Below are 12,887 nucleotides of genomic sequence, written 5' to 3'. Positions count from 1 at the left end.
TAAATACTATAAAAGTCATTATCATTAATCAATACAAGTCTTGTATTCAGTTAAGACACCAATTAGAATTACCTTAAAAATTATCTGTCAATGTCATTTTCTAATAAATATGTAGATAATTAAGTACTAACAAATTACTAGAATTTTATTTTAAAGTTGTTTCTATTTATTTTCACTTATTTTAATTTTTTACTCTATTAATTTTTGATATTTTGAGCAGAGAATATCTAGTTTTACAATTACATTTATATGATAAACAGTTTTTATACAATCTTAGGGAATCTTAACATCCAGGAAGCCTGCATAACGTGACAGTAAGGATGTTGAGGACTTTTAGATAAGGAAATTATATAAAGGACTGTTATTTTCCTCAGGGTGCCTATCATTTAGTAGTGTAGGAAATAAGAGTCAATGGCAAAAATTTTAACATACAGAACACTACAATTGTGTAATAATTTCAGAAATATGCAGTATGTCCTCTCTTAACCTTAAGACATAATTATAATTGAAAATCACATCTGATAATTTTAGTCATGTCATTATAATAGAGAATAATATTCCCTGGGACAAAAGTAGTATTAACAATTATTGGTTCAAGGTTGGTTTTTTTGCCTTTGATGAAATGTCCTAGTGCGTTATTATTTGTGACTAATGAAAAGAAATGAAAATGATAAAGATTATGAAGTCCATGGTTGACTTTGTCTATTTGACATTTTCTTCAATTTTAACAATTATTCTATATTACAGAGACTTTTAAAATATGGGTTTCCTTAGCCTTTTATTGATGAGATCTGTTTATTTGTATTATTTGATATGTTCAGGCAGAGTTATAAAACCCTCACAGTAATTCCCTTTTTCTAAAAGAGGTAGAAAAAAAGAGCTTGGTTAATGGTAAGCTCCCCGGACACGACGGTGTTTGATTTTCCCTATGAAGTGATCTGCTACACATTTGAGATGACCCATAGTGTCAATATCTAATCACAGCAAGACTCTTCACATTTGAGATAGTAAGACAAGCTATCTTGTATTCTCTGGCATTACAAAACACTAGTCATGATAAAATATTTTATAGCACAGAGCAAAAGCAAGAATTAATAACTAGTTTATGTTTTCCCTCTCCTTATCGTAAAATGTGAGTTTTCTCATTGGACTTCTATAACTCAAAATTTGCCAGATTATGCTCTTCTAGTACAGGCTTATTAAATTTAACTTATTTCCAAATTTAGGGTATTTTATCTCATGAAAATGATCAAGGTTTCCATCAGAACTTCAAAGACACATACATCCAGGGAAATCTTAAATCATAGTAAATCAAAGATTGTCTTCATATGTTCTATCTGTTTAGGGACTGGAGTATATCTCAGCGGTAGAAAACATGCACCTACTATGTGTGAGGCTCTGGGTTTCATCCCTGGCATCACAAAAAATGATGGCTTATCTAATAAGTTTACTAATTATCTTTGTAAAATAGGCATAAAGTTGGCTACCCATACATACTAAGAAAAGCACACTTTTTCATTCAAGGAAATTCTCTACAGAAGCTACCAGTTTTACAAAATTGTATCTCCTGTAACAGGGTATTGCTCCTTTTTCTACAACAAAACAAAACAAAAAAAACCTTTGATTAATTTTTAAAATGACCATTTGTTATGCTAGATTTGAGATATGCTTTTTTGTCTTTAAATATTGCCATCTCTTGAGATATAATAACTATCACAGCATCTTATAGTAGTTGGATATTTTTTGGAATCTAATAAAAATCTTGAATTTAAATTATAGAAATAGATCTGAATTAAGATTTTAGTGTTGCAGGCTGCATTATAATTTTTTCCTTCCAATCTGTGAAAGACATGAGAAATAAATTTATTTCACACTCATTCATATAATTATTGGGTCAAATTTTTGTTTAAATAATCTGTCAATATTTTAATTTTTACTAATTTTTTTGTGAATTATGCTGCCTTTTGTTATTTACAGCTACCGACTCTGATGCAGTGAAATAAAATATAAACAGAAATGCTCATTTCTGAATGCTTTGTTCACACATTATCCCTAATTTATAAAGGTAGTATCAACTATTACCTCAGGAGAAGCGAATATATAACATGGGCAAACAAAAAATCACAGATAAGTTTTTAAAATTTCAAAACAAACTTTTTATAGGTCCATAACGAAAAGCTCTTGAGAGCTACAATTTTATGCCAAAGTTTGTCTTTTTGAAAAAAAAAATTTCTTGAGCTCAAAGTTGAAAGTTATGAGAACTCAAGCTACACAACATCAAATATTTTGCAGTCTCATGATCTATCTGGATTGCAAATGGCAGGTAGAAGGCTTGTGCCATTCAATAGAGACAACTCTGTAGTCACTACTGTGTACTTCAAAAGATCTGTCTCACTTTGTTCTCTCATGGGCTCAAAATTCTTCTGAGAGAATGACTAGACCCCCTAGATATGTTCAGGATTCTCAGGGTAGCAGAGCCTATGCTGATTTGATGGTTGGGATTCTCCACAGTATTAATCTGGAAGAACTTCTTTAGTGCCTCTCTGAAATTGGTTCAGTAATATGGAAATAATTCATGGTGTACTTAGGTAGAGTATTTAGAGATCTAGAGTTGTCCCAATACCTGGTTTTCCCAAGCTCAGTGAGTTTCCACACCACCTAAGTTCCCCTTCTCATCCAGGAGTGAGGACAACTAACATAGTTTATCCAATTATTGTTGTTCTATTGCTTTACCTTTTATCATTGGGGTCTGAAAAGTGTTTCAAGATAGGAGGTAACTAAAGTGTGAGCAACTTTGGAATATGTTTGAACACTGTTACTCTTTTAATAAGGTAGGTTTGGGTTTAATTTGTTAATAAGCATAGTTTGGAGTTGAAGTACACATATCTTTCTACATAGCCCATTTTGCCCTGTCATTCATACATAAATGTTCATTAAATTATATTTTTGAAAGATAAGAATTGTTAAAGAAAGAGTAAATTATATTGGATAAAGTCTTACGATTACCTTGATGGTCAGGGCAATCAATTTAATACTATATTGCTTCTTGCTTTGAGTGTGGAAAACATTGATAAAGTAATTATTTGCTACAAAATTTATAATGTAATAATTTGTTACAATCTTTTCAAGTATTCTTGATATGATACAACTTACTTTTACAGTTTTTATATAGTTGCACCAAAGTAGCTTTAAAAAACTGTCATGCATGCAAAATTTCTAAAAACTTGATAAATTATACTGAACTAAAAGTCATGAATAAAAGCAGACTGCAAAATATAGGAGTCATTGAGTCTGGAGAAACCACAAGAAGAATGAAGAAATTTTAAGTGGAGACTTGGAAGTCAGGTAGTAATGGATTCAACTCAGCCTTGCCAGGTATAGGCTGAGTGAGCTAGATTCAAGCTGAGATTCTGGAAGCCTCAATTCCTATTCTATGAATAAGGGATTTAATATGAACACTGAGGATCAAAGGAGATAATGCACCAAAAGTGCTACCATAGTTTCTTACTTATAACAAATACTTGATAAATTGTACACAGAATGTTCCTGAAGGAGGGGTTCAGTTCTCATAATTGCTGCCTTCCTAGTGCTTGGAATTTTAATTCCTATATAGTTGAAACTCAAATATTTGTGAAAGAAATAAATTTCAATATGATTTTTACCAAGTTCAAAGTAGATTAGAAACTTGTGTAAATAAATACCCACATAATTGCATAAAAATTATGTTAAGAAACCAAACATAAGAGCTGAGAATGGGCAAAGAGAACAATTTAGTAGAGCAAAGATATTTAATAAAGAAAACCATTTTTTCTGCTGTCATGTATATCAAATTAGAATTAATAAATAAATTTTTAAAAGGGATAACCATTTTTAGGCAGTGAAGAAATTTATCACATAAAGGATTAGAATTATTTTAATATCAGTAAGAGAAAGTTGATATTGCGGGATTACTATATATCAAACAACAGACATTTATTTTATGTTCATTCATTAAAATCCAAATGTTACATTTTACTCTTATTTACTTTTATTATTACAAAATAATAATCCTGTATCCTTTTTAAAATATTTAGTTTATTATTATAAATAACTACAGACCATAGCTCTGGCAAGCATTCCACAAGTGTTAAGTGATCAGTCAGGCATCATGGCACACAGCTGTAATCTCACCAACTCGGGAGGTTTGAGGCATGAGTTTTGCAAGTTAGAAGCCAGCCTCAGCAATTTAGAGAAATCCTGTCTCAATATAAAAAAGAACTTTTTAAAAAAATGGGGTGGGCATGTAGCTCAGTGGTAAAATGCCTCTAGGCTCAATGCCCAGTACAAAAATAAAAAGTCAAATGACCATATTTTCAATTAATGTCTTTATTAAAACTGATAAGGTAAAATAAAAAAGGTTAACTTTACAAAGAAGCATTTAAAATACATTTAAATGTAGAAAAATACACTTAGATGATATACATTTGCATTGGTAATACCTTCTAAAAATACCCACAGAAGTAACAATTGCTACAAGAGATTCTTTATCCACACTGTTTAATTGAAAATATTTCCAAAATAATATATTTCTTCAACACTTGATGACTAAATATGTTTAGATTCCTCGACAGATGATGAAACTATCATGATTTTACCCTCATAGTCTTCAAATGACATTGACTGTGACTCTTTTCCACAAGTAATGGAATGAGGAATTGACATGTTAGACAAATCAACCTTCAACTGTACTTAAGCACATGCCTGGTACAAAACAAAAGGCGAAAATCAAACAAGCAAGCACTTACCCAGTCAGCAGGAATAACCTCTACTTGATAGCAACAAAACAGTTCAGTCACAATCTCTCCATAGGGTCCTTCAAACATAACTCCAAAAAGAAGGTCACAGAGGCATGGCAGTTGAGTCAGTGCCGGGAGCACATCGCTGATAAAGAGGACTGGGATGGCTTAACACGGTAATAGCCCCACACAAGGGAAGCCAGCTTAATATCTCTAGTGAGATTTAGTTATTAGTGAAGCCTCAGTCTGTGATATTAAAAGCTGTCTTTTGTTTCCTTATTTTCCTGCACAGATTCTCTAAAATTAAATTCTACCATGAAACATAACTGGGGAATAACTCTATTGCCTATAATTTGAAGTTGTTCCATTATACCTTCAGAGATATTTAAGATTTTAAGATACTGTGCTCACCTTGAAATTAAAATAATTTAGATGTCTTTTCCACTGAAAAAGAGTGCCATAGATATCTTTAAAGCATATTTTGTATTATTTTAATACTGAACATGATGCTGTTCAGTAGTTGTAGGGATTTTCTGCAATCTTGTACAATTTAAGGTTTTCAGAGACAATTTTGTTTAAATTTAATATTAACCATACTTGAAAAGTGACTTAATAAAATAGGCAATTTGGGGTTTTTCCCCTTTATAATGTATGCAGGATTTTAAAAATTATAATAGTTTTTATTATATAAAATCTACAGGAATAATTTCAAATTGTATTTTAGTCAATTTTAAATAGGCCAGATCTAAACTTTAATCTTCATTCTTATACATGATTTTGAACCAAATTTTAATCCTAGAAATATTTGAATCAAAATATCAAAACATAGTAGCTACTTATACAAAATTAATTTATGGTTATACTTCTGCATTATATTTCATGATGATATAACTGGACAATCTAAGAGTTGCATTATTTCTTGTAGATGAGGCTTCAGCTGTTCACTGTAGCCCACACCGTCTCTCCACATAGTATTCACTGAAATGAACTTCCAGTTTTGTAAAGGAAGTAGTCAAGTTTTCCTAAGGTACAGATAAAATACATGTGTGGATGAAAAGGTACTACTGATTTCTATATTCCTAGATTAACAGTGCTAAACATTAGGTTACATGTACTTTTGCAACATGTAGCCTCTTTGGAGGAAATTAAGTGGTATTTAGACTTCTTTTACTTCAATATCTTGGAACCCCCCTGATGGATAGGCAAGTTTTATTTTTTTTCCTCCAGACAGGTGGCTGTCCACATTTATGAGAAGAAAATTCACGTTGAAGAATGTCTTAGTCCAATCCTACTGCTTATTCTATTCTTATTGTTAGTTCATTAGTCTATTCTATAAGCAACAGAATTTTTTTTTTCTCATTTCTAGAGGCTTGGAAGCCTAAGATCAAGGTATCAACATGTCAGTAGATTCAGTGTCTGGTCAAAACCTCATACATGTTTTACTATTTGTTGTCCTTATGCAGAAGTACAGAAAAGGCCAACAACTTCCGTAAGACTCTTTTATGAGGTCAGTAATCCTATACACAAGGAAGGTTCCTGAAGGTCCCACCTCTTAATGCTGTCATATTGAAGATTACATTTTGACAGATGACATTTAGGTGGGTACCAATATTCAGAGCACAAGAAAGTGGAGGTCTTTTTGGTGTTATATATAAACACAAGGGTTTGTTCCCACATACAGACTGACATAGTGTCCAGTTGAAGTTAGAAGCCACTAGGCAAAGTCACTCAGATACTACACTAACTTGGAGATACTAGTCCTTAGCAAACGTGATCTTAATGAGAACTCCATTCAGATCTCTTACTATGGAACCCCAATCCCAATCTCAGAGTACTGTCTACTTTTCTTCTGCTTTTTAAAAATGACATATAAAAATTGTACAAAAGTAAGGAGTAACTTGTGATAACATCATGAGTAACATGGAGCAATGTATATGCTGTATAATGTTAAAATCAGGCTAAGTAGACGTTTGTACTCAAACATGTATCATTTCTTTATGGTGAAAACATTTAAAATATTTTCTTCTAGATTTCTGAATTATACAGTACATTATTGTTTTCTATAGTCACCTTAATCAACAACATCACATCAGAATTTATTAATATAAATATAACTATATATATAACTATATCTTAGGACCCAACAATTAGCATATTTTTCTAAAGACAGTCATTATATATGACTCAACTTTGTTAAATTTTCTCCAAGTTCTGGGGTAGAATTGTGTCTCTGATTTTTAATATCATATCATGCTATAACATTCTGATTTTGAAAAAAAGTCTCATGATCTTTTTAATAAGATGAAAGGCAATCAAATTTTACAAACAACTTTATGAAAATAGAGTACAAATAATTGTTCAAGGGTAGTTATAAAACTAGTTCATAAAATATCTTAATTACTTTCAACATTCTATCTAGTAGAGTAAGTTCATTAAGTTTGATGGCTTGTTTATTTGCTTAAATAATTTCTTAATAAAGCAAAAGAGAACATTAAAATAGATCTCTCTCTCATCTAAGTAGTGACTTTCTAATTGAAAGTTAAATATAATTTGGAGTGAAATGATCATTTAAATCACTCTAATTCTCTTAATAAAATCCCTTCAATTTGTACACACAATGCTCTGGATGATAGCACACCCAGAGGACAACTTCATAAATGACAGCTGTCTTACCTTCTGGATAAGCAATTATTTATTCCAGCTTTTAAAATGGTAAACATATATTGGACCTCTAGTACTGATTGTTGCAGATGGAGGCATGATGCATAGAATACTGTAGTAAGAAAAAAAAAAAAATCTTTGACCTCATAGAGTTTAAATGTAATTTTGGAAGGGGAAAGAAAATAACAACAACCAAAACTAGATCATATCAGGCGGTGATAAGTATCACCACAACAGATGAGAGGGAAAGGTAAGATGGGGATTGTTGCTGTTTCACATCATCAGCTCAGGCTTTCTCTTATGTGGTAGTACATGTGGACAGACACCTGAAGATAGTGGAGGGGGAAATGGCAGGGGTCTGGGGCAGAAGTGTGGTCACTGTGGTCCAGGGATAGCAAGAAGTTCTCTGTGTAAACTTTAGAGAAATATTAGGTTGTTATTGCAGACAATAAAATCAGAGAGCTAGTCCAGGACAGAATACATATTGCCATACCTAAAACTAGGTTTTATTTAGTTTTTATTTTGTGTGAGATGGGAAGCAACTGAGAAATCATGAGGGTTTAGCAAATAAAAACGCATTATGCCTAGTTAAAGTTGTACTTCAGAAAAATAATGAATACGTTTAAAAATAATTTGACAGCTGGAAGTTCATTATCTCATATTAATCATCTTTGGTACTTAAATTCTTATTTTGAGTAACATTAGCAAGAAGGCATAAGTATCTAGGATGCCTTGTCTCTCATTTTTTGAGTAAGTGAAAGTTTGGGAGTTTGAGAATGTAAACTCTGTAAAGTTTGTTTTTGTCAAAATAAAAGATTCACACTAAAAAAAAAAAAGAAGGCATAAGTAACCTTTCTATTAGTATTTTCAGAAGTCTACAGATAAAGCAAACAAAAATGTTTAGAAAAAGTCAAAAGTCACATGTAGTTTATAGTAATATCAACTTAGATCATATGCAAAATGTAATTAGTCCTCACAGCAATATAAACATTTCAAACCTTTTAATACTCGTGTATTTCTCTCTAATTTTCTGAAAATGTTAAGTAGAAAAAGTATATATAAGACATTGTGAGGAGAGGGGGATAGGGAGGGCGTGACTAGAATTTTTCCATTTCACTGTTATGATCAGTGGGCTTGTCTATAATTATGAAATATGATATTGCTAACAACGTATGCCAGTGCTTAGTCTACTCAGGCCTCCATTCTCATTAGGGGAGGAATTCGATGGGAGACAGGTTCTTCTTTGCTGGGGAAAATTGACTGACAAGAAATGTCATGACATTTATTTACATATTCTTTTCATAAATATTTATGAGCACGCTTGCTATAATAGACTAAGTTTTGAGAGTCCAAGGAAGAATAGATCTTGGCATTGAGGATTCACCGATTACATACGCTCTCTCAAAGTGGACCTCAGAGAATGTCATGTATGTATGAAAAAATATCAAAATGTCCTGATGGAGTAAACCAAGAGAAATATATTCTTTTGAATTTCTGGGTGTTCTAAGTCCAAATTCATCATCAGATGTCAGCAGAAGTGTACTCCCTCTGTGGGCTGTAGAGGGGAATCTTTTTCTTATCTCTTCAAGTATCATGGTTCCAAAATCTCAATTTAGAGTTAGTATCATGGTAAAGCAATTGGTGCGTTTTCCAAAAATTTGAAGGGACACATAGGTTTTGAAGAATTATCAGCACATTGTGACTCAATTATAATCCTGGAGAAAATATTTAATTCATTTGTTCTTCATTATATTTGTCTTTGAAAACTCATTAAAAGACGTCCAGGAATCTTAATTAGTGTCAAGCATTTAATTAAAGAAATTATTTGAAGTCTTTAAATGCTGAGTAATTAGGGTAGTATATATCTAGATAGAAGAAAATATAGAACTATTAGAACTATATAGATCCATCAAAATATATTAATGTGATTCATTTGATATGACATAAAATACAACAGCAGATTTAAGCTGAAAGCATTATTGCATGTTTCATATATAAAATTTTTGACATTTATAGATGTGTTGTCTAAACATCATTAATTTAATTTGGCAAACAGCTAATAAAGCTATTTGGCAAATAGCTTTATTAATAAAATGAGGGAGAAATTCGCTTTATTTTCAATAATATCTTTCTTATCAACCAGAAAATGTTACTCAGAGTGTATATTGATTAGTTGGCATGTTTTGTGTATAAAATCCTAAATGGCAAAAAGTTAAAGCAGAAGGTAGGCATGGAGGAGAGTCTCGTCTGTTACCTACATTCTAGCAAGAATAGCTTTAATTTTGCAAAATATGCAAAGGATTGTTACAAAACAATCTCAGGGAGACATTGCTTGGAAGATATTTTTTCTCTGTATAAATGCCAACAAAAACGAAAGGTGTTTAATTTTTTATAATTTATATGACAAAATGACAGTTGGAATTGTGTGTGTGTGTGTTTGCGTGTATATGTGTGTGTGTATACAATTACTGGGTAGCCTATAAAGTAATCTGTGAGTAATTGGTGTCTAAGTAGAGAACCAATGTCCTTGATGACTTTATAATTAGAACTTCACTGTGTGCACTTGGTAGAAAGGCATTGTATGCATTGTACCATTTTTCTTTTGGAAGTTTCCACATGGTGATAATTACACAGATAAGTAAAACCTATAGACTTTTACAGACAGTAGAGTGTCAACATCTAAAAATATTGATTAATATCTGTATATTATACCAGTAAAACTAAAAAATAAAATTCCTGTAGCTACTTATTTTGCTAAAGAAATACAGAGCTGACTATGGTTTGCTCTGTTCTCTGGAGAAGACTAAGTCCAAGAGATTAAAAAATCTCTTACAACATTGGTATTTATTAATTTTTTTGCTTGCTTTATAAATGACTTACTTTAGTTTAGATTTCCCCCTATCAATCCTTATCAGTTTTTAAATCATGTTTCCTGACATTCTTTCTACATTTTTCATTCAATATGGAAAAAAGACTTAAAAACAGTGTTCAAGTTGATATTATAAGAACAGTGCATCATATAAATTTTTGATCTCAGAATTTATTTTCTGTATTTGCATCCATATATCCCAATTTCATATTTTGACCGCTATTATTACTAGAGTATCTCACCCTCCCTACAAAAATAGAACATAAACAACAAAGAACAATAATCCATCAGATATAATTAAATTATGACCACTTTTTTTTTTTTTAACTGAAGCAGGTTCTGGGTAGTCTTCATGTGCCATGTAGGAAAGGATGAGAATCCTGAAAACAGCCTGCAAAGAGAAGTTATAGAAAGGAGCAGAGGGAGAGGAAAGAATATGTGGATATGGAGTGAATGTGAATGTGCCTGTGTTTGAGAAAGAGAATAGGGAAGAGAGAGAATATAAAACTATTAGAAATCATGAAAGAATAGCAAGTAGCTGCTCTTTCTTTCTTGTTCTTCAAATCCTTTGTGTCTTGGTATTCTTTCATTATTACCTCTTCTCATTTTTTCTTGAGGAAATTTGTCCCTTGGAAATGAGTAAACTTTACTTTGAAATTTTAAAAATATTATTATATTACCTGAATTAAAGTATATTGCATCACAGTATAATAGTAATAATACATCTCTTTTACTTTGTTCAAGCAAAAGATGAATTTATTTCAGGATTTTTGATAGTCTTCTCAAGTGAACCACTAATCCTATTTGGTAAGGGAGAATTTGGGGTGATAATAAAGTTAATTTGGAAAAGGTGGACATACTTGCAAGAGAAGTCTCTGTTGAGATTGTAAAGCCCCAACTTAGGAAACCTGTTGAGCCTAATTTAGGAAATCTGTTGAGTCTAATTTAATCTGATATTTATCAAGTCACTTCCTCAGATCATGGAAGCATTTAGTAAGACACATAGTAAATATGGTATTTTCTTCATTATTTTCTCCATAGTCAATTCACTGCAATGTTTTTCCTATTGAGGGAACTCTGCCTTCCACAGTTTGAAAATCCCAAATAATCTCATTCCCAGACTTATATTCAGCCCAGATCTAACAATAAAGAAATGATTTACAATACAATAAATACGAGGACTTCCTTATTACACCTCTCCTGCTTTGGGACATTGTTGTGCAAGCTTTAAGTATCAGCTTTTCCCTTGTAAGCATGAGGAGAGATCTGCTGATGCCTTAGAATGTGAGAAAGAAGGTCAGGGAGGAAGGAGCCTCTTTCATGCCATAATTAATCAGTAGAACCAAAAGTCTACCCTCAATTTGTTTTGCATAAGGAAACATCAATTTTTTGGTGTAACTAGTTTTAGCAAAACATTTTGCTTAGACCCATCCAAACACATTAAAAAAAAATGCATGTGAGGATGTCATTGGAGGGTACAGCAGAAGCAAATAAAGCTAAACCACAAAAACTCTAGAGATGTTGACATTTCCCTTTCATGAATGCCAATTCAAGTGTGAAAACTTCATCTGCAATATTTGACATTAACTTATATTGTTGATATTAAAAATATTTTATTAAAACAACGAATGCAATTTTATCTGTCACTGGAAAGTCATTTTAATAGTCTCTAGGGCAGTGACAACTGAAAATAGCTTCTGATTCTGAATTTCCCTTGATCTATTTCATGGAAACTTTAATATTTTAAATAATAATATTAATATTTGAAAGCTGCTGTTATATTAAAGAAGGTACAAACATTCTAATGTGAAAACTGTCATTTTGATTTTAACATTATTTTTAATGCTGCCATAAGACATATAATTATACAGATGATATCTTAAACTAAAATATCAACTCCAAACTTTATTGGATGAGTTGTTTAAAATATTCTTGTGTAAGGGTAAAGCAAATTATTATTAGTCAAACCAATAAATCCAGCTACTTCTTCCTATATTGTACTTCTGTGACAAATAAAAGTAAATTTTAAATTCTTTTGTCTGAACAGTTATTCTACAAGGCTTACATGTAGTTTCCTTTAGGCAATATTTTTAACTTTCAAAGCACATCGTTTTTTTTTTCCTGCAAATATTGTAATTTGGAAGAGTATCACTTAATTATAATGATTTTTATACAGGTACTCTATGTGATGTGTATATGAATTGTTAAAATACTTTTAAATCAGAATGATGAATTTCATGCTATACATTTTATGAATCACTTCTATTTTTTAATACTTTTTTTGTAATTGCTATTGAATACCAGTGATCATATCTCTTCGTGTTATTCTTTTATACAAAGGTCTATTCAATGGCAATGTATTTACAGTCATGAAAATATGACTTAAATCTAATTACATACGTTTATCAGTCTTCCTGGTTTTAGAAGAGACAGACTTTTCATTCCGTCGCTGATTGGGTTAATGTTTGATGTTTCTACTGAATACCATCTGCAGCACAATATTTCCTAAGTACTGACTGATTGCCTTTATTCTAGACAATTCTCTAACCTTATCAAGAAAAAGGAAAGTTTCAGTTTTTTCT

This window comes from Marmota monax, unplaced genomic scaffold (assembly GCF_021218885.2).
Source record: "Marmota monax isolate L192 unplaced genomic scaffold, Marmota_monax_Labrador192_F-V1.1 WCK01_AAM20220418_F8-fsc00326, whole genome shotgun sequence".
Lineage (NCBI taxonomy): Eukaryota > Metazoa > Chordata > Mammalia > Rodentia > Sciuridae > Marmota > Marmota monax.
This window is presented reverse-complemented; position numbering follows the sequence as displayed.